This window comes from Bufo bufo, chromosome 5 (assembly GCF_905171765.1).
Source record: "Bufo bufo chromosome 5, aBufBuf1.1, whole genome shotgun sequence".
Classification (NCBI taxonomy): domain Eukaryota; kingdom Metazoa; phylum Chordata; class Amphibia; order Anura; family Bufonidae; genus Bufo; species Bufo bufo.
The window spans coordinates 145,645,439-145,667,008 of NC_053393.1; positions in this window are offsets into that span (position 1 = coordinate 145,645,439).

A 21,570-nucleotide genomic window follows, 5' to 3' on the forward strand; every position below is an offset into this window, starting at 1 on the left:
CCTCGGTATCATGGAAAAGGGAGGGAAGATGTAAGCCAGCCTGAACCTCCAGGATATTGACAGAACATCTATCGCCAGGGGGTTGTCCTCCCTGTAAAGGGAGCAAAACCTCTCCACCTTGGCGTTGAACCTTGTTGCCATAAGATCCACCTCTGGCATTCCACACTTGAGGACTATCTGCTTGAATATCTCCGGATGTAAAGACCACTCCACTGTTGGAAGACTGCGGCTCAACCGATCCGCTATCATATTGAGGGAGCCTCGAATGTGGATCGCAGATAAGTGTGAAAGGTTCAATTCTGCCCAATCCAGAATCACCCCGATCTCTGATAAGAGGGTAAGTGATCTTGTGCCTCCCTGCTTGTTGATGAAAAGTGCCGCAGTCATATTGTCTGACTGGACTTTCACCGCTTTGCCCCGGATCTGAGGGGCGAAGTGAAGGAGGGCTAGCCGGATAGCTTGAATCTCGTGGAGATTGGATGAGAGGAGCCGCTCCTGAGGAGACCAGGATCTGTGCACTGGAGAATCATCTAGATGAGCACTCCAGCCTACTAGGGACGCATCTGTTGTCAATATGACCCAGGTTAGCTGGGTCATAGACTTCCCGTCTAAAAGATGGCTCCACCATCTGAGGGAATGCCGAGTTTGCCAAGACAGGGAGCACAGGGAGTTCAGCCCGGCGAGGCTGCCATTCCATTTGGAGAGAACCTCCGACTGCAGCGGCCGGAGGTGCCATAAAGCCCAAGGGACTGCTTAAGCAGACGCTGACATGAGCCCCAACATCTTCATGAGAGTCCAAATTGGAACTCGCCAAGGCACGGATAGAAATTCTGCCATGTTCTGTATTCGGGATCTTCTTTCTGGAGTCAACCGGAGAGATCTCCCAACGGAGTCGATTATGAAGCCTAAATATCTTACTGAAGTTGACGGGCTCACGTTCGACTTCTGCCAGTTGATGATCCACCTTAGGCGGAACAGAAAGGAAATCGCTACATGAAGATGGTGGGTCAGGACCACAAAAGAAGAGGCTTTTAGAAGCCAATTGTCCAGATAAGGAATGATGGTCAGTCCTTGGAGTGCTAGCCGCCACCACAGAAACTACCACCTTGGTGAAAGTGTGAGGGGCAGAAGAAATGCCGAAGGGAAGGGCAACGAACTGAAGGTGTCTGGTGACACCTGACACCTGGACCGCGATCCTGAGATATTTCCTGGAAGCAGGATGAATCGGGATGTGCAAATATGCATCCTTGAGGTCCAGGGTTGCCGTCACATCTTCAGGATTGAGAACGTGAACCACTGACCTGATGGTTTCCATACGGAACCTTACTTTCCTTACGTATCGATTGAAGAATCTCAAATCGATAATCATCCGGAGATCCCCTGACGCCTTGGGAACCAGAAACACTGGTGAGTAAATCCCTAAGCCCCGTTCCCCTGCCGGAACCTCCTCCAGAGCCCCCTTGTGGATGAAATCCTGAATGTAAGCCTCCAGAACCGACTGCCTTGCGGCCTGTGGAAGTTTGGTTCTGATGAATCTGTCTGGAGACAGAGAAAGAAGATTGATTGAGTACCCCTCTGATATGACATTCAGGACCCAGGGATCCGAAATCTCTTGGATCCAGATGTCCTTGAAGTGGGAGAGTTGACCTCCGATGGGAAGATGAGGCAGAGGAGTGGGGAAGTCTTCTGGCAGGATGGCAGGAGTCACGGGAGTCATCCAAGAGCCTTGAGGAGGCCCGTAGTCAGGAGGTGGATTTTTTATCCTTGTCTCTTTTTACGAGAGCGCCTCGAACCTCTTCGCTGCGCTCCCCAGTCCCTCCGGGCTCTGGACTGCTGGTCAGACCTACCACCACGGTTGTGTCTGCCCCGCCCCCGAAAGGACTGTTGGGGAAGTCTCTTCCCCTTTTAATCTGACAGGTCTTCCATAATCTTATCCAACTCTGAGTCGAACAAACGGTTGGGCTCAAAGGAAAGGCTACATGGAATTGTCAGCGACCCAAGGCTTAAGCCACAAAGGCCTGCGGGCCGCTGACACCAGGGTTAGGGTTTTGGCCGCCAACTTCAGCTGTTGTTGCGCTGTATCAGACAGTAAATTCATCGCCAGGTTGACAGTCTTGAAAGCCGCCAGAATGTCGTCCCGAGACACCTTCTGATCCACATCCATCTGGATCTGGTTTAATCGAGACCGGAGGAAGGTAGAAACTTCTGTAGCAGCGATGGCCGTAGACGCGGAAGCTGCAGCTGCCGTATAACCTCTCCTGAGTGTGCACTCTGCTCTCCTGTCAAGGGGATCCTGCAGACTCGACCCATCATCCGCAGGAACCAGAGTGCGCTTGGACAGTTTGGCAATCGCCATGTCCACCTTGGGAATGGAACCCCATGATTCCACAAAGGGTTTAGCCATCAGAAACATGGTTCTGAATCTTTAGTTAGAATCGGACCCCTTTCGGGTTTCTTCCACTCTGTGCATATGACAGAGAGGAGGGTCTCATCCGCTTTAAAGACACAAAGTGCCCGACTAGCGGGATCAGAGGGCTCCCCCAGGTCAACATCATGGTCCCCCGACCTGATGGACTTAAGTAACTTTTGCGTCCTATCAGGAGGAAAAAAGCATGAAGTAAGCTCCTCCTCATCCGAGGAGGAGGAACTCAAGGAGACTACGGACGGTCTCTCTTCTGGAGCCGAAGACTCCATAGGAGTCTGAGTAGGAAGCCTCTCATCCAGCAGGCTTATAACCCCTTTGATGGATCCATCAACATAGGTCTTTACCCACTGATACATATCCTGCATCGTAGGTTAGGTGGAAGGTTGAACCCTCGGACGGCAACCGTCACACCTGGAGTAGGGACAGCTATCCTCCAAAAGCGCGCTACAATCATAGCACGAAAAATGTTTCCGCTTGGAAACCGCCTTTCTGCCATTCGAATCCCGTGGAGGCTTTTTTTTTTTTTTTTTTTTTCTTAAAGTTAACGGAACAAGGGATTTCCAACCAGTCTCCCAAGCTGGTTCCTACCAAGCCCCAAGCTGGTTCCTACCAAGCCCCAAGCTGCTTATCTTCTGCGATCTGACGAGTGCAGGTAAATTCAGCTTAGAATAACCGTTGACCGACCTCACTGCGGGAAAAAGAAAAAAAGGATAAGTAAAACATTTGCAAACAACCAATAAATGTTTCAGGAGAAAGGTAAAAGAAAAGGCAGACTGGCGGATAGCTGAAAATGAGGACCAGAAATAAGGCACCAACAAGTGGAGGAACACCAGCTTATGGGACTCTGGGAGCTAGCTTAAAAAGCATGTGCAGCCAGAGAACGACCAGGTTCACAATGTTTCCTTAAATAGGGGAGGGAGTGGGCTCAGAGCCGAGTCCCCGCCCCCAGAGGAGAAAACACATAACAGTAAATAAAAAGGTTTCCCCCCAGGAAGGAATACAATAAAACCTCCAACCGGAGGGAAAATCGCGGATTACATATAAAAAAAAAAATCGCAATAATGACGCGAAATCACGTCGCAAGGAAGAAATTCCGGAAGTGACGTCAGATTCGGAAGATGGCGGCGCCCAGCGGCCGCAAGGAAAAGGACCGAGGACGCCGAAAAATGCACCGCTGCGCAGCGCCGGCAGCAGGTAAGCTGCCGGACAAGCCATAGTAGTAAAAGCGGAGGCAAAGCCTGCAGATAACATGAAAAAAAGATTCCCCCCTAAGAGAGGGGGAATCACCGTCTAGTCCACCTGTCCGGAGGACAGAAAAAAACACAATGGGCTGGAGGTGATTCCCTCCTTTATAGGGGAGGTTTAAGTGTTTAATTATTACTTGGGCTCATTAAAATTCCGCCGGTCCTACCAGTCCATGGGGGGTGGTTAACCCCATCTGTGCTGCTGGTAGGACGTAAGGGAATAGGAGGTTCTGCAGCAGTTAGAGAAACATCAGTTGTGACTGTATTAAATCCTCGCGTCGCACTGTGACCTGACTGACCAGTCCCAACCTGACCTGATCCAGAAGTGTCACTAGTCCAGACTAGGGTTGCCACCCGTCCGGGATTGACCTGGACAGTCCGGGTTTGTAATCCTGTGCCCGGGTACAAGCCTTTCTTAGACCCGGGCACAGGATTATTCATTCAAACTGCAGTGTGGTCCGACCGAGACTCCGATCGCATATTTAAGCTGTCACTCCGGGTGATCAGCTGAGCGCAGCGCTCCCGAGCCTCCCCCCTCCTCCTCCGGTCTACACACTACAGTGATGCCAGGCAGCGCTGTGTTCACTCACTGTTCAGTCTCCTCCCCTCGCTCCTCCTCTGCCTCCCAGTCCCTCCCTCCCTCTCTCTGATAAGGAAGTCAAGTCCACAGGAAGTGATGACATCAGAGAGAGAGAGGCAGGGAGCTCCGTGGGAGAAATCATTCTTCTTCTCCTCTCCAGTACAGCTCCAGCAGCCTGCCCATGTAGTGCCCAGCCCAGTGCCCACTGTGCCCTGCCTGCAGACAACCTGACCAAGACAGTCCTGACTCTGAGTCCTGACACCTGTCCTAGATAGTCACTCACTTACTTCTAAAAAGGTATAAATATAAAACATTTGAATTGTGTAATTGTATGTAATAGTGTGGGCTTCTGTCACCCCACTAAACTCTTTTTTTTTGCTTCTTATAATCCCTATACTGTGATATATGAATACATAATGTTATTAGTCATTTTGGTTCAGTAGATAATGAATAAAACGGACTTTTATAATATGTAAATTACCTGTCTACCAGCAGGTAGGGCGGTTACTTGCTGGTAGCAGTCGCATCCTCCTATCCTAAAGACGCCCCCTCCTCATGTTGATTGACAGGGCCAGCGAACGCGATCGTTCTCTGCTGGCCCTGTCTGCTATCAAGATCTCGCGCCTGCGCCGTACCTGTCTTCAGTCGGCGCAGGCGCACTGATAGGAGGGCGCTCGCTCGGCCGCTCCATCCTCAGTGCGCCTGCGCCGGGTGTAGATGTGACGTCATCGGTGTAGGCGCACTGAGGAAGGAGCGGCTAAGCGAGCGTCCGCCTCTCAGTGCGCCTGTCTATTCACCCTTTGGCAGTGGCACGCCCATGTCCAGTTGATTGACGTCCGAGTTCTCCTCTTCGTCCTGTAAATCCCGCGCCTGCGCCGAATACTAAACGGGACGGCGCAGGCGTGGGATCAGGGGCGTAACGATCGCGGTGCGACAGCGACCAGGGGTGGAGACGGGACATGGTTGGAGGCGGGACATGGGCGTGGCTGGAGGTGGGGCCTGGAAGGGGGCCCTCCCTCCCTTCTGTTTGGGTTTGGCTTGAAGAAAAGGTGGCAACCCTAGTCCAGACTCCAGTCCAGCTTCGTGAAGATCTGCCCCAGGCCCTGACTGCACTCTGCCAGCAGCACAAACAGTAAGTCAGCACTGGGGAGGAGGTGAAGCAGGAGCAGGCACAGTCCATGGGGGAAGGCTAGGTAATTACTTGTGATCAGATTTTGGTATTCTGTTCCAGCATATCAGCAGAATGCCAGATCCAGCATATGCCAAACACTGCTGGCACCTGCTGGATCCTATTTACAATAATGGGGTCAGTCGAGATCCTGCATGCAGTGTTGTTTTGCCCTTTGTTTTTGCCAGAATCTGCAACGGAGGCTTCTGCTGGAACCTCTGCAGTAGATGTGCACGTACCCTAAGGGGTGTGATGGGTCATCCATAAGGGGGCCCAATTCAGATTCTTGCCATGGGGCCCAGTGATTTATATGTACGCCCCTGCCAGCAGCACTGATTAGACAGAGTAAGACACACCCATTACTGGTAACACCCAGCAGCACCTTTACTGCAGAGTGCGGTCAATTAATTTGCAAACCCCTTGCAGGAATAATAAGGTAATGGCACAACATAGAGAGTCATAAGAGCAGATGCTCCAGAATTGTTATTACATGGGGAATGCAAATAGTTACAGAAACTGACATGTCAGGAGAGGTCCTTTTTAACCACTTCTTTACCAGAGTGTTATTTCCCCCCCCCCCCCCCCCCTTCCTTACCAGGCCCTTCCTGAACCAGGCACATTACATGTTAACAGTAGTTTATAGGAAAATATAAATACACACATTGCAGGAAATGGCAATAAATATAAGAGATGACACATGATGCACCAACCAAGATAGTAGGGGTACAAAATAGGTGGTAATGCCACTCTGGGGTATTACAGTTATATTTAGTACTACCGTATGTAAGCATTGCTCACTAGTAATAATTGCTATATAAGGATAGCAAACTAGTAATATTTACTACTATTTAAACATTGCTCACTAGTAATAATAACTGCTATATAGTCGTCGCAGACTAGTAATAATAACTGATAAAAAAGCATTGCCATCTAGCAATCAATTAATATTTCCACAACCCCATTAAAGTCTATAGGGAAACCACAATAAATCAGCCGCAGAGCCACACAATTGCGGATTTTCTTCCAAATAATGCACTGTGTATATGAGATTTGGCAAATCTCATTTACTTTGCTGGTACGGTATTAGGCTACATTCACACAACCGTTTGAATGAGTCCGTATCCGTTCCGCAATTTTGCGGAACGGGTGCAGACCCATTCATTTCTATGGGGCTGCAAAAGATGCGCACAGCACACAGTGTGCTGTCCGCATCCGTAGTTCCATGCTGCAGCCCCGTAAAAAAATAAATAGAACATGTCCTATGTCAATTGTGGACAAGAAAAGGCATTTTCTATGATAGCGGCGGCATGTGCGGTCCGCAAATTGCAGAACGCACATGGGCCGGTATCCGTGTTTTGCATTTGTGCGGCTGTAGCCTTAAGCCTCATTCACACGTCAGTGTTCCACGGACATGTGCTGTACGTGTTCTCCACAGACGGCACACGTCCCCATTCACTTTAATGTGTGTATTCAGACGTCAGTGTTTTAGCACGGTCCGTGGGTCAGTATTTTTAGCACGGATGCATGCTCTATTTTGTCCGTGTTCACGGATCCATCACGTCCATCATAGTCTATGGGTCCGTAAAAAACCACGGATGCAACACGGATGCCATCCGTGTTGCATCCGTATTTCATGGATCATTAAGAAGAGATGCTTTGAAAATTATGTTTCAGCTGCTCAGTGTCAGTGAAAAACGGATGCAACACGGACAGCAAAAAAAAAAAAACACACGGACCCAACACGGATCCTTCACAGACAGCTTCACGGGTGCATCACAGACCACCTGCTCATGGATTTGAGCACTGACATGGACGTGTGAATGAGGCTTCACAGTGTGGATTGTCTGCATGAAAATCTGTGCAGAAAATCCACACGTACTCCGCACTGTGTGCATATATCCTTTGGCTTTTGCTTCACGTATTTGGTTTTACAGTAAATACAATCTATACTAGAAGCAATGATGTATGTATCCAGCACAATTTTATTCTTCCATGTTGAGTGACATCCACATTGACCAGTTGTCAAGGTTGTTCTCCTGGAGGAAGCTCATCCACCTATTTATTAAGGAAAAAACAGAAAGTATATCAGGTAAAAATGTGTTTCCTATTAAAAAAAACAAACACAAAAAAAATCACTGTTCTCTATGTTCTCTTTTAACCCTTTCAGCCCTGGGCAACTTTCCGTTTTTGCATTTTTTATTTTTTTTTACTGCCAGCCTTCCCAGAGCCATAACTTTTTTTTATTATTCCAGTCACATAGCCGTATGAGGGCTTGTGTTTTGCGGGAGAAGTACTTTAAGGCTATTTTCACACTAGCGTTGTTTTAATCCGGCGTTCAATTCCAACACCGGAACTGCCTGCCTGATCCGGAAAAACGTGTGAAAACGGATTACATTTGAATCCTGATCAGGATTTTGATCACAATGAAAAAATGCATTGGAAAACTTTAACTTTTTTTTCACATTTTTCGGGTTTAACATGCAAAAGCCGGATCCGGTTTGACTGAACACACAGCGCCAGATCCGCCGTTAATGCAAGTCAATGGGAAAAAGACCGGATCCGGCGTTCAGTCAAAGTGTTCAGGATTTTTGGCCGGAGGTAAAAATACAACATGCTACGTTTTTCTGAAAAGCCTGATCAGTCAAAAAGACTGAACTGAAGACATCCTGATGCATCCTGAACGGATTACTCTCCATTCAGAATGCATTAGGATAAAACTGATCAGTTCTTTTCCGGATTTGAGCCCCTAGGACGGAACTCAGCGCCGGAAAAGAAAAACGCTAGTGTGAAAGTACCCCTAAGGCCTCTTTCACACTTGCGTTGTTGGGATCCGGCATGCACTTCCGTTGCCGGAGGTGCCTGCCGGATCCGGAAAAACGCAAGTGTACTGAAAGCATTTGAAGACGGAACCGTCTTCCAAATGCTTTCAGTGTTACTATGGCACCCAGGACGCTATTAAGGTCCTGGTTGCCATAGTAGGAGCGGGGAGCGGGGGAGCGGTATACTTACAGTCCGTGCGGCTCCCGGGGCGCTCCAGAATGACGTCAGAGCGCCCCATGCGCATGGATGACGTGATCACATGGATCACGTGATCCATGCGCTTGGGGAGCCCTGACGTCACTCTGGAGCGCCCGGGGAGCCGCACGGACGGTAAGTACACTGCTCCCCCGCTCCCCACTACACTTTACCATGGCTGCCAGGACTTTAGCGTCCCGGCAGCCATGGTAACCACTCTGAAAAAGCTAAATGTCGGCTCCGGCAATGCGCCGAAACGACGTTTAGCTTAAGGCCGGATCCGGATCAATGCCTTCCAATGGGCATTAATTCCGGATCCGGCCTTGCGGCAAGTGTTCCGGATTTTTGGCCGGAGCAAAAAGCGCAGCATGCTGCGGTATTTTCTCCGGCCAACAAACGTTCCGTACCGGAACTGAAGACATCCTGATGCATCCTGAACGGATTACTCTCCATTCAGAATGCATTAGGATAATCCTGATCAGGATTCTTCCGGCATAGAGCCCCGACGACGGAACTCTATGCCGGAAGACAAGAACGCAGGTGTGAAAGAGCCCTAAGTTGTATTTTAATTATTGGGGGGAGGATGATCGGTGTTATCATGGATCAAAGACATTAGTCATGGGTGTCTGCTGTGTAAAACAGCAGAAACCCGGTGGCTATGGTGCCCGCTGCACTCACGAGTGGGCGCTATTTTTAAAGTCACGACTTTCGCCGTACATGTGCGGATTAAAAATAAAAATTATAATTAAAAAGAAAGTATATTGTTTTGCAGGACTAATTTACCCCATGTTTAGAATGGGACCATCAAGTTTCCTATGTCCACATGGTCTAGAACAGGCATCCTCAAACTGCGGCCCTCCAGCTGTTGCAAAACTACAACTCCCAGCATGCCCGAACAGCCTACAGGTATCAGCCTACAGCAGGGCATTGTGGGAGTTGTAGTTTTACAACAGCTGGAGGGCCGCAGTTTGAGGATGCCTGGTCTAGAACTTATTAGGGGAAATTTATCAAAACTGGTGTAAAGTAGAACTTGCTTAGTTGCCCATAGCAACCAATCAGATTCCACCTTTAATTTTTTAGAACTCCTTTGGAAAATGAAAGGATCTATCTGATTGGTTTCTATGGGCAACTAAGCCAGTTTCCCTTTACACCAGTTTTTATAAATCTCCCTCATTGTTCAGTACCAGGTTGCAGCCAGATCTCCGCCAGTCCCCATCATAGTAATGGCGCTGGACGGCGACATTTCAGCTTCTGGCAATGTCGGAATGAAGAGAGATCCGGTAGGCTGTTCCCCACTGGAACTGCCTGCCAGCTTCTAAGCGCTAGTGTGAAACTAGTCTTAGGCCTCTTTCACACGAGCAAGTTTTCCGTCAGGGTGCGATGCATGAAGCATCCAGACTGAATCCTGATCCATTAATTTCAATGGATATATGCACATGAGCGTCGTTTTTAACGGATCATTTCTGCATTCAGGAAAAATTGCAGCATGTTCTAAATTCAGCGTTTTTCACGCATCTCCGGTTCCATAGAAGTGAATGGGACTTCAGTAAAAAACGGAATACGTTTTTCACTGATGGTTGCTAGGAGATGTAAATTGTTATTCTTTAATTTTTTTTCACACGTGTGAAAAATTGTATGAAGAACTGATTGCACGGAAAAAAGCTCAAACACTTAACGCAATCGCAGACAAAACTGACAACTTGTATGCAAAACCAAGAGGCCTAAGGCCTCTTTCACACGGGCGTTGCGGGAAAATGTGCAGGTGCGTTGCCGGAACACCCGCGATTTTTCCGCTCGAGTGCAAAACATTGTAATGCGTTTTGCACTCGCGTGAGAAAAATCGCGCGTGTTTGGTACCCAAACCCGAACTTCTTCACAGAAGTTCGGGCTTAGGATCGGTGTTCTGTAGATTGAATTATTTTCCCTTATAACATGGTTATAAGGGAAAATAATAGCATTCTGAATACAGAATGCATAGTAAACTAGCGCTGGAGGGGTTAAAAAAAATGTAAAAATTTTTTAACTCACCTTAATCCACTTGCTGGCGCTGCCGGCATCTCGTCTGTCTCCTTCTGTGCTGAACAGGACCTGTGGTGAGTATTCATTCCAGGACCTTTGATGACGTCACTCCGGTCATCACATGATCCATCACCATGGTAAAAGATCATGTGACGTACCATGTGATGACCGGAGTGACGTCATCAAAGGTCCTGTAACTGTACTTAATGCTCACCACAGGTCCTATTCAACAAAGGAGACAGAAGCAGATGCCGGGCTACGCGATCAAGTGGACTAAGGTGAGTTAAATTATTATTTATTTATTTTTAACCCCTCCGGCGCTGTTTTACTATGCATTCTGTATTCAGAATGCTATTATTTTCCCTTATAACCATGTTATAAGGGAAAATAATAATGATCGGGTCTCCATCCCGATCGTCTCCTAGCAACCGTGCGTGAAAATCGCACCGCATCCGCACTTGCTTGCGGATGCTTGCGATTTTCACGCAACCCCATTCACTTCTATGGTGCCTGCGTTGCGTGAAAAACGCACAAAGAGGAGCATGCTGCGATTTTCACGCAACGCACAAGTGATGCGTGAAAATCACCGCTCATGCTAACAGCCCCATAGAAATTAATGGGTCAGTATTCAGTGCAGGTGCAATGCGTTCACCTCCCGCATCGCATCCGTGCGGAATACTCGCTCGTGTGAAAGGGGCCTTAGGGTTCATGCACATGACTGTTGGATGTTTTGCTGTCAGCAAATTGCAAATTATGGTAATCTGTGGTAGTTCCCGGGTGTTCTGTCGTGGTGACGACTGGGTTAAAGGACAATCACACTTACTGGTAATTGGGTTTTCTGGAAGTCTCCAAGGCAGCACCTGAGTTTCCCCCGCCATATCTCATTTCTTTTAGTTGAGTATACATACTGTATAGTTTTATTTATCTTCTGCCTTTCGAGTTCTTGGTAAATCACTGAAGGTGGTTCAGGCTTTTTAACCCCTTCCCGACCAGCGCCATAATAGTACGGCGCTGAGGGAAGTGACTTCCTGACTAGCGCCGTAGTACTATGGCATGATGATCGGGCGGGTGCAGGATCTGCTCCTGTGACCGCCAGATCTCTGAGAAGTTCTGATAGACGTTCTTCAGTACCTCCTGCATGATGTTCTTTTGTTTTGCTTTCGCTTTGACATCTCTTCTCCCTCTCCCAGCTGTCATCTATTAGCAGTGATTGCCTCCCTATATATCTCCTCCCATACTGCTTCACTTTGCGGTTTATACTACTTCCTGGATTGGGTTCACTGCTTGAAGTTGCTACTGCTGGTTCCTCTAGATAAGTCTATTTCTGTATTTGTCTTTTCCTGTTGGCTTAATTCTAGGTGACCCTGGCTCCCTCCGTATTGAGTGCAGGGAGCCGGTGGTCGTGTCCCCTCACTATTATAGGGTTTGCAGGTGTCACTCAGTCTAAGGTACGTAGACATGCAACTTTCTATCATTGAGAACTTTGCATGGGCTGAGCAGTGAGGGAGAGCTCTAGGGCATTAATAGGGCTCACCCTTTTGTTCCTTAGTTTCGGATCAAGTCAGTTGGATCTTTATTTGTTACTTTTTGTTTCCTGCAACACCATCCGTGACAGCTCCCACCCGATCAGCTGCAGGGGACCAGCTGTTCCCGTTAGCCAGACCCCTGCTGTATGCGCCGGCATTGGTGAAAACACTGATGCCGGCGCATTAAGCCTCGCTATGCTGCAGTCAGCGTTGACCGCAGCACGTGTGGGGTGTGTGGAGGAGCAACATTTTATTGGAAGAAATTAAACTTTTCATTTTCACAGCCAAGTGTTTTTTCCCTAAAACACTTAGGGGGTCAAAGTACTCAGTACCCCCCTTAATATATTCTTTGAAGGGTGTATTTACTAAAATGGGGTCACTTTTTGAGGGTTTTCACTGTAGGGGTACGTCAGAGTCTGCCTCCAAAATCCATATGGTGCTCCTTTCCTTCTTACCACTGCAATGTGCTCATAGAGCAGTTTACCACCAAATATGGGGTATTTCTGTAAACTGCAGAATCAGAGTAAGGTCTCTTGCACACAAATGTTGTACATCCGTTCCGTGCATTGGGGACCGCAATTTGCGGTCCCCAATGCACTGGCAACATCCGTGTGGCGGCCTGGACGGATCGAGACCCATTCAACTTGAATGGGTCCGTGACCCGTCTGCACAGGGGTAGGGGGGGGGGGGGGATGGCTATGGCATAGGGCTGATGGCGTTGGCTGGGGGACATGGATGATTGCAAATAGCAATGGCATGGGGCTGATGGCGCTGGCTGGGGGACATGGATGATGATGTCAATGGCATGGGACTGATGGCGCTGGCTGGGGGACATGGATGGTTGCAAATAGCAATGGCATGGGGCAGATGGCGCTGGCTGGGGGACATGGATGATATTGGCAATGGCATGGGGCTGATGACGCTGGCTGGGGGACATGGTTAATGATGGCAATGGCATGGGACTGATGGAACTGGCTGGGGGACATGGATGATGGCAAATGGCTGATGGCGCTGGCTGGGGACATGGATGATGATGGCAATGGCATGGGGCTGATGGCGCTAGCTGGGGGACATGGATGATGGCAAATGGCAATGGCTGATGGCACTGGCTGGGGGACATGGATGATGATAGCAATGGAATGGGGTTGATGATTTGCTATACCACAGTCTGTAAGAAATAAAAATAGTGTTTTAATAAAGCAATTAGCAATACGTTAGTTTAGGAAGGTTTTTCTTATTAGAGTACTCGATTAATACTCAATTGCTAAAATAAATGTTTGCTGCAGCCCTAGATGTCATCAAGCTGTGCCTGTTTTGGTCGACTCAAAAGCATAGAGCTTACACTTGGGGAGGAGGATGTGCTCGTAAAGAAGACCGGTGCGACGTCAGTCATATCGACCTGGTTTGGGTTTAAGCAGTCGGATGTTGAGCAGAAAAATATAATCTGCAAACTATGTCGGGTGAGAATAATAGCAAAGACAGGGAATACAACTAATTCGTTTTATCGCCTCAAAACAAGGCGCATTTTGGAATGCGAAGATAGCCAAAAACTGCGCCCTCCACAAACACCCAGTCAGTAAAGTGGAAAGGAAAAAGGTGGCCCTGCCCCTACATAGCAGACTGATTGATATTACAAATGCCATTACCCTGTACCTGTGTAAGGACATGGTGCCGTTTCTCACAGTGTAGAAAAGACACTCAATCCACGTTACGAGGTACCTAGCCGCAAACACTTTAGCCAAACTGAAATGCCCAAACTGTATGACAAAGTACACGAGCAAGTGAAGAAAGAACTCCGGAGCATAAAACACTATGCAACCACTACGGACTTGTAGTCGAGTCGCACAATGGAGCCTTACATTAGTCTCACAGTCTACTTCATCAATGAAGAGTGGAAGTTGTGCAGCAGATGCCAACAGACAACTTATTTCCCCGAGGATCATATGGGTGAACTGATATCTCAGGGATTAAAGGAAGCGCTGGAGTCATGGGTAGTGTTGATCGTGAATATTCTAATCGCGAATTTTTATCGCGAATATCGGCACTTTGCGAAGATGTAGAATATACTGTTATATATTCGTAATCGCGAAAATGTACGATTTTTTTTTCATCAGTAACCTCGCTTCTTGCTTGTGGGCCAATGAGAAGGCTGCAATATCTTTGTCAGAGCTTAGCAACATCCCTAGCAACCAATAGGAAAATTGCCTACCCCTTACTATATAAGAAACTTCCCAGCAGCCATTTTCTGCTGTTTTTTTGCAGTTCTGAGAGAGAGAGCAGTGACATTGCTGTGCTCTGTGCTTTTATCTGGATCCTATTCCTTATCCAGCTACATTAGATAGTTAGTTTGCTCATATATATAACACAGATAGTTAGTGGGAGATAGTCAGTGTAGGTTAGATAGTGATATAGTGTAGCTGATACATTCCAGTGCAGGGTGTTAGGTAGTGTGATAGGAATTACTGTTTCTCTGCTGTCCATACATACATGCTACAGACATAGTGCTGTGATGTCACAACAATACTTAATGCACCAATCAGTAATATCTACTCAGACCTGATAAAATGTGAAGTTGCATGTATTGTGCAAAAAATATGTGCATCATTAGTGCCGATTTGTGCAATCGCAAAAATAATGACTGGAGATCACGAATTCTATAATTTGCAAAATATATTGCGAATATTATGCAAAAAATTTGCTAAATAACGCGAAAACGAATATTGCCTATGCCGCTCATCACTAGTCATGGAGACTTAAAGAAGAGTTACAAGTCTGCATAACCACCGACAATGGTGCAAATATCATGAAAGCAGTGGAAATGAACGGCTGCGGTGCTTCGTCCACAGACTCCACCTCGCCATCGGTAGGTAAACGTTTCTTTTAGTCCTAGACTAGTTCAACATTATGCAGGGGTTGACTGTGCTAAATAATATCTTCCAATTTTGTCCTTAGAGAGAAGTGTGAAAGACGCCCGTGTTGAACATGCAATTGACAAATGCAAGAAAATAGTGAGTGCCTTTTCTTCCACTTGGAAAAGGAAGAGAGAAATGACTAATGCCCAGGCTGAGCTAAGCCTGCCTCCTCACCGCCTCATCACTGAAACACCAACAAGATGGGGGTCTCGACAACAGATGATTAGGGGGGTGCTTGAACAAGAGAAGGCCATATCACAGGTCCTGAAAGCAGACAGGAAAACCAGGCACCAGGACCCTCAATCCCCTGTTGGAGTTCACAGATTCTCTGTCTGGAGAAGAGTATGTGAGTGTGTCATATGTCAAACCTGTGCTCCACCTTAAACAACACAGTTCTTCCTCTAGCTGATGATGACATTGACACAGACCTGACAAAGGACATGAAGAGAGCCATCCTCAAGTATTTAAATGAGAAGTACTCAAACCCTGCAACTGATGACCTCCTGGATATGGCCTCCTTTGTCGACCCACGCTTCAGATCATCATATATAGTAGATGACCGAAGAGAGAGTTAATCTTCACTAAAGCAGCAGCAGAAATTTAGGCACTGCTAGAGACGCAAACTGTGTCTGCCACAGAGTCACCACCATCCCACACATGCACAGGAGCTGCTGGAGAAGCCCAGAGAAAACCCAAGAGGAGTAAACGAAGTCTGAGCAGCTTTTTCAAAAAGGCATCCGCCAAGCCTAGCTCAGCTGCCTTCACTGATAGAGAAGCAATTGAAATTGAGCTTAAGGCCCCTTTCACACGGGCGAATTTTCCGCGTGGGTGCAATGCGTGAGGTGAACGCATTGCACCCGCACTGAATCCGGACCCATTCACGTCAATGGGGCTGTGCACATGAGCGGTGATTTTCACGCATCACTTGTGCGTTGCGTGAAAATCGCAGCAAGCTCTATATTGTTTTTCACGAAACGCAGGCCCCATAAAAGTGAATGGGGCTGTGTAAAAATCGCAAGCATCTGCAAGCAAGTGCGTATGCGGTGCGATTTTCACGCATGGTTGCTAGGATGAAAGTCTATTCACTGTATTAATTTCCCTCAACACCATGGTGATGGACCATGTGATGAGCTCAGTGATGTCACCACAGGTCCTTTGACAGGTCCTGAAGAAAGAACAGGAGACTGGCAGCTACGCGATCAATTGGAGGAGTTGAGTTAAATTTTTTTCTTTTTTAACCCTCAATTGACCTTTTACTAAGCATTCTGTATTAAAGAATGCTATTATTTTCCCTTATAACCATGTTATAAGGGAAAATAATAAATATTACACAACACCGATCCCAAACCCGAACTTCTGTGAAGAAGTACGGGTTCGGGTCTGGGTACCAAACATGCCGATTTTTCTCACGTGCGTGCAAAACGCATTAAAACGCTTTGCACTCGCGGGAAAAATCGTGCATGTTCCCGCAACGCACCCGCATCTTTTCCCGCAATGCCCGTGTGAAACCAGCCTAAGAGTTACATGCAGGCACTGGATGTAGAAGTAGAAGCTGACCCACTGGTGTGGTGGAGGCTGCACCAGGCTAATTTTCCCAGGGTGGCAGGTGTAGCCAAGAAATACCTTTGCATTCCTGCCATGAGTGCCCCCTCAGAAAGGGGAAAAGAGGGTGATTTAAACTTTTAAAGGGGTTATCCAATATCATAAAATGCCCCCCCATGTGCCAGGCCCCTCACAGGTAATATACTTACCCCGCTCCCCACTCCCTGTGCCGCTCCCGGTCCCCGCACCGCTGCTGCTTCTTTCCGTGTGCAGATGAAAACATCCGGTGTCGGGAGGGAGCAGCCAATGGCAGGCGGGGACGAGCCTCCCTAGCGTCACCCGTGATGTAAGGTGCACAATCAGCTAAACTTCTCCTTCCAAATGGAAAGATGAATGGCTGTTACCTCTCACGCCATAAAAATATTCAACGAAAACCGGTTCTTTTGGAGCGTAAGAACTCATACAGCCAGTGCTAGCCCAATATTCCCCTCATGATAGCTGATGCCTCATATAGAAACAAATGTTCTATATACACAAACTGTTCTCATAATTTGTTTTGATGTAACCTCATGGTTTGTGCCTTGTATCTAACTCTCAATCATGTTATTATTCTAGATCACTGTTGAGTTGTTCTTTGATAAATTGCTATAATATATCCTAAGGCCACTTTCACACAGAAGTATTTTGGTCATTATTTGGAGAGTGTTTAACATCAGTGTTTGTAAGCTAAAACTAGGTATAGGTCTAAAATACAGCCACAAATGTTTAGATCATACCTTTTTGACTAATAGTTTTTGCTCACAAATGCTGCTCAACAGGGGTGGATTGGGAAGTTAAAGTGGCCTTGGAAAAAAATACCTAAAAGTGGCCCCATTTTATAGGAGGATCTAAATTGACAGAAGGCAGGGCAACAAAAGTAGGGGGGTCAGCAATACCATAGCACAAAATACCATATACCACAGTGCCGCACAATATATTGCCCTAAAAGCTTTCCCTCTGTGTTGGCCATCAATAGCGGCCATTTGATCTCCTCCTCTTCCAGTTGTCTCTGATTAAGATATGGAGCAGGGGGCTTAGGAGGTAGGTGAGATGAGGGACATAGTTGAATTCAGGAGGGCATGTCACTGGCTGTGTACATGTGTACCTGATTCTCCAAAAGTTAATTACCTTATTTTTTGCCCTATAAGACGCACCGGCCCATAAGATGCACCTAGGTTTTTGAGGAGGAAACTAAGAAAAAATATATTTTTAACCAAAAGGTGTGCTTTTGGTGGGTTTTGAACTAATGGTGGTCTGTTGATGACACTATTATGGGGGATCTGTGAATGACACTGTTATGGAGGCATCTGTGGATGGCATGACACTGCTATGGAGGGATCTGTGGATGGCACTGTTATGGGGGGGATCTGTGGATCGCACTGTTATGGGGGCATCTGTGGATGGCATGACACTGCTATGGGGGGGGGATCTGTGGATGACACATAAATAGCATCCACAGATCCCCCCCATAACAGTGTCCCTGTGTAGTGTTAATGACCCCCAATACAGGGGGTGGGGGCCGGCATCTAGTTTTGTAATGGCAGCGGGGCCCGATGCAGTCACTGTATTCTATTGCACTGGGCCCCGCTCACTATAGTAATCTTATCGAAGTGTAGGCACTGTTTATCAATAGAATTAATCTTCACTCCAGCAGCCTGTACTACCGTACTTACTAACTTCAGTAGCAGGCAGGAGGGCGGGCGGTTGTAGCGTAACTCACTACGTCACGCGCCCGCGCCGCCTGCTTCATTCATAAAGTGGGAGGAGCAGGCGTGTGACGTAGTGAGTTACGCTACAGCTGCCCGCCCTCCCGCCTGGCCTCCTGCCTGCTACGGAAGTTAGTAAGTACGGTAGTACAGGCTGCTGGAATAAAGATTAATTATATTGTTAAACAATGCCTATACTGGTCCAGTGCAATAGAATACAGTGACTGCATCGGGCCCCGTTGCCGTTCCTAAACCAGATGCCGGCCCCCAGCCCCTCCTCCCTCTCCGCTGATACACCCTCCAGCCGCACTGTGCAGCATGCGGTTGGCGGTGTATCAGTGTAAACTGCAGCATTCGCCCCATAAGATGCACTGCTATTTCCCCCCCCCCCACACACACTTTTGGGGGGGAAAAAGTGTGTCTTATAGGGCGAAAAATACGGTACCACTTATAGCTTATTATGTACCCAGCTAGTGGCAGAGATGGGGGCTTGGGCGGCCCCCTGGGAATCGACCCACCAGGAAATTTTCCTGTAAGGTCTATGGCCAATCCACCCCTGATGACCAAAATATGGTTGTACGAAAGTGACCTTAGCCTGAATCTTTCACTCTGAAGCATGCATCAAAGTGAAACATCTCACCTAATAATACCCTTATCTAGGAGTAAGTCCGGGCCCTTTTACACTGATAGATGTAGCAGACAACTGTCGGGAAGGAAGTGTTCCTTCCCAACAAGTGCGATCTTCTTCACATTATGCAGATGCCATTGCTCGCCCTCTTACAGAATCATTGTTTGCCGGCAGCTGAGTGCTGTGTAGATACCACAATCTGCTGCCAGCAAACAACGATTCATGTGATCATATTACGCGATGAACAAATGTTTTGCTCATTCATCGCATAACTGGCGTCACCTTTACACTGGCAGATAAACGCTAACAAGCGTTCCTATGAATGTTTAACGATTGGACAATTGGCTGATGCCAGTGTAAAAGGGCCTTCACAATCATAAACTAGTTACCTCTTGCACTTGTCATGACTTACGAGTCTATAGACACTATACAGATATAAACGCATTACTGTTATTATATCTGAGCAACCCTAAAGTTTCATACCTGCTGCCTGCTGGATCTTGACTCTTTTTCCTTTTTTGATCCCACCTCATCCATTTTGTTGCCAAACTGTTCCAGATGTTCCCAGCATGTCTTGTAATGTCTTCTCATTAAATAGTATTTCTTCTGTAAATTAAGAGGTTGAAGATATATAAATGAAATATCCAATGGCAAAAAATATCCAGAATTAATTTTATTACATAAAAATACAGCACAATGGGGGACATTTAGCAAGCATGTTGCGCCAGAATTATGGAGTAAAATATGCCAAAAACAATGCCGCTTTAATTTGCACCAAATATATCAACTGTTTTCTCCACAATTTTCACCATAAAGAATACCGTACATCACGCCAGAAATCAGTCCTAAATGTCAAAGTGTGCAAGGCTATCAAATTAGAGCATATTACGCCTCATTTATCATCCTCTTATCAGCAGAAATGGCTCAAATTGTTGCAGACAATTAAGCCAGCTTATGTAGTGGTGTTTTGTGTAAAAAGTTGCATTTATGGCATAAAGATGTGACTTTTTGTCAAAAAGTCGCATTTATGAAAAGAAAAACCAACTTATCATGGGAACAAGTGATAGGTAAGAATTAAAACAGAACGCATTTATTTTTATCTAATGAGCTAAGCAGCAGGGTTTTGTCAGTAAACTGGCATTCAACAAAAACAAAACAATGACAAAAACATGCCAAGTCTGACAAAGGTAGCAATTTACCAGTGGAAATGTCGCAAATATGCTTCAAAAGTCGCAAATATGTTTCAAAATTCGCAAGTGTGGTCTGGACAGGGGTGGCTGGAATGGCGCATTTTAGGTTTAAAAAAGTCTCATTTTGGTTCTTTTTTATGTTAAAATGTCGCAAATCAAGATAAAAAGGTGAATATTTAAGTTGACATTTTAAAAATTCACATCTTACAAGTGACGTGTACCATCTGATATATGAGGTGAAACAAATCACCACGTTTGATTTGTAACGTTAGTATTTTTTGCGCAAATTAAGCCATTATTGATAAATGTCCCCCAATGTGTTTCTTCCTATGCTGTGACATATTAACACAGCGCCACGTGAGTGCTACGGCTGGGAAAGTGAAGCAGGGGGTCTGGCTTAGTTACCTAACAGAGTACCTGTGCCAACCTCCTTGCAGTCATGTCAGAGAAATATATGCAGAGTAGAAAGCAGCACATTAGGCTAGCAGGCATTTGCAAAAGGATTAGGTTTTAGTATCTTATTCTTTAGGGTACGACCACATGGCGTGGTTGTGGGGCGTTCGGGGCACAGCCGTGCTGCAGTCATCCACTTCGGTCTGCATTGTTAATGGCCGTGCAGTATTGAAAGTGCCATGTGGCCATACCCTTATAATTTATAGTAGGTGTTAATTATTTCTTATAATACACACATCAGCTTCTGCAGAACACTTCTTTTAAGAATGATGGTTATATTCCTCTCCACCACTGGTTCGGGATGTGTTGTCCATGGTGACATGGAAATAACCTGCTACCAAACACCAGTAGCAGTGGCTTATATTCTATAGGAATAAAGGATCAGACATGTTGAAATCCAACATACCGGACCCTTCTTGCCCCTTACATCTTCTATCACCAGAGGGTCTGAAAGACCAACTGAAACTGCTTATGAAATGTGTATTGTTTCTGTATCTATATAGGAAACAGCAGTGACACTTGTATTACAGCTCCTGCGGAAGTAAAAAATATATATACAGTACAGACCAAAAGTTTGGACACACCTTCTCATTCAAAGAGTTTTCTTTATTTTCATGACTATGAAAATGTAGATTCACACGGAAGGCATCAAAACTATGAATTAACACATGTGGAATTATATACATAACAAACAAGTGTGAAACAACTGAAAATATGTCATATTCTAGGTTCTTCAAAGTAGCCACCTTTTGCTTTGATTACTGCTTTGCACACTCTTGGCATTCTCTTGATGAGCTTCAAGAGGTAGTCCCCTGAAATGGTTTTCACTTCACAGGTGTGCCCTGTCAGGTTTAATAAGTGGGATTTCTTGCCTTATAAATGGGGTTGGGACCATCAGTTGCGTTGAGGAGAAGTCTGGTGGATACACAGCTGATAGTCCTACTGAATAGACTGTTAGAATTTGTATTATGGCAAGAAAAAAGCAGCTAAGTATAGAAAAACGAGTGGCCATCATTACTTTAAGAAATGAAGGTCAGTCAGTCAGCCGAAAAATTGGGAAAACTTTGAAAGTAAGGGCTATTTGACCATGAAGGAGAGTGATGGGGTGCTGCGCCAGATGATC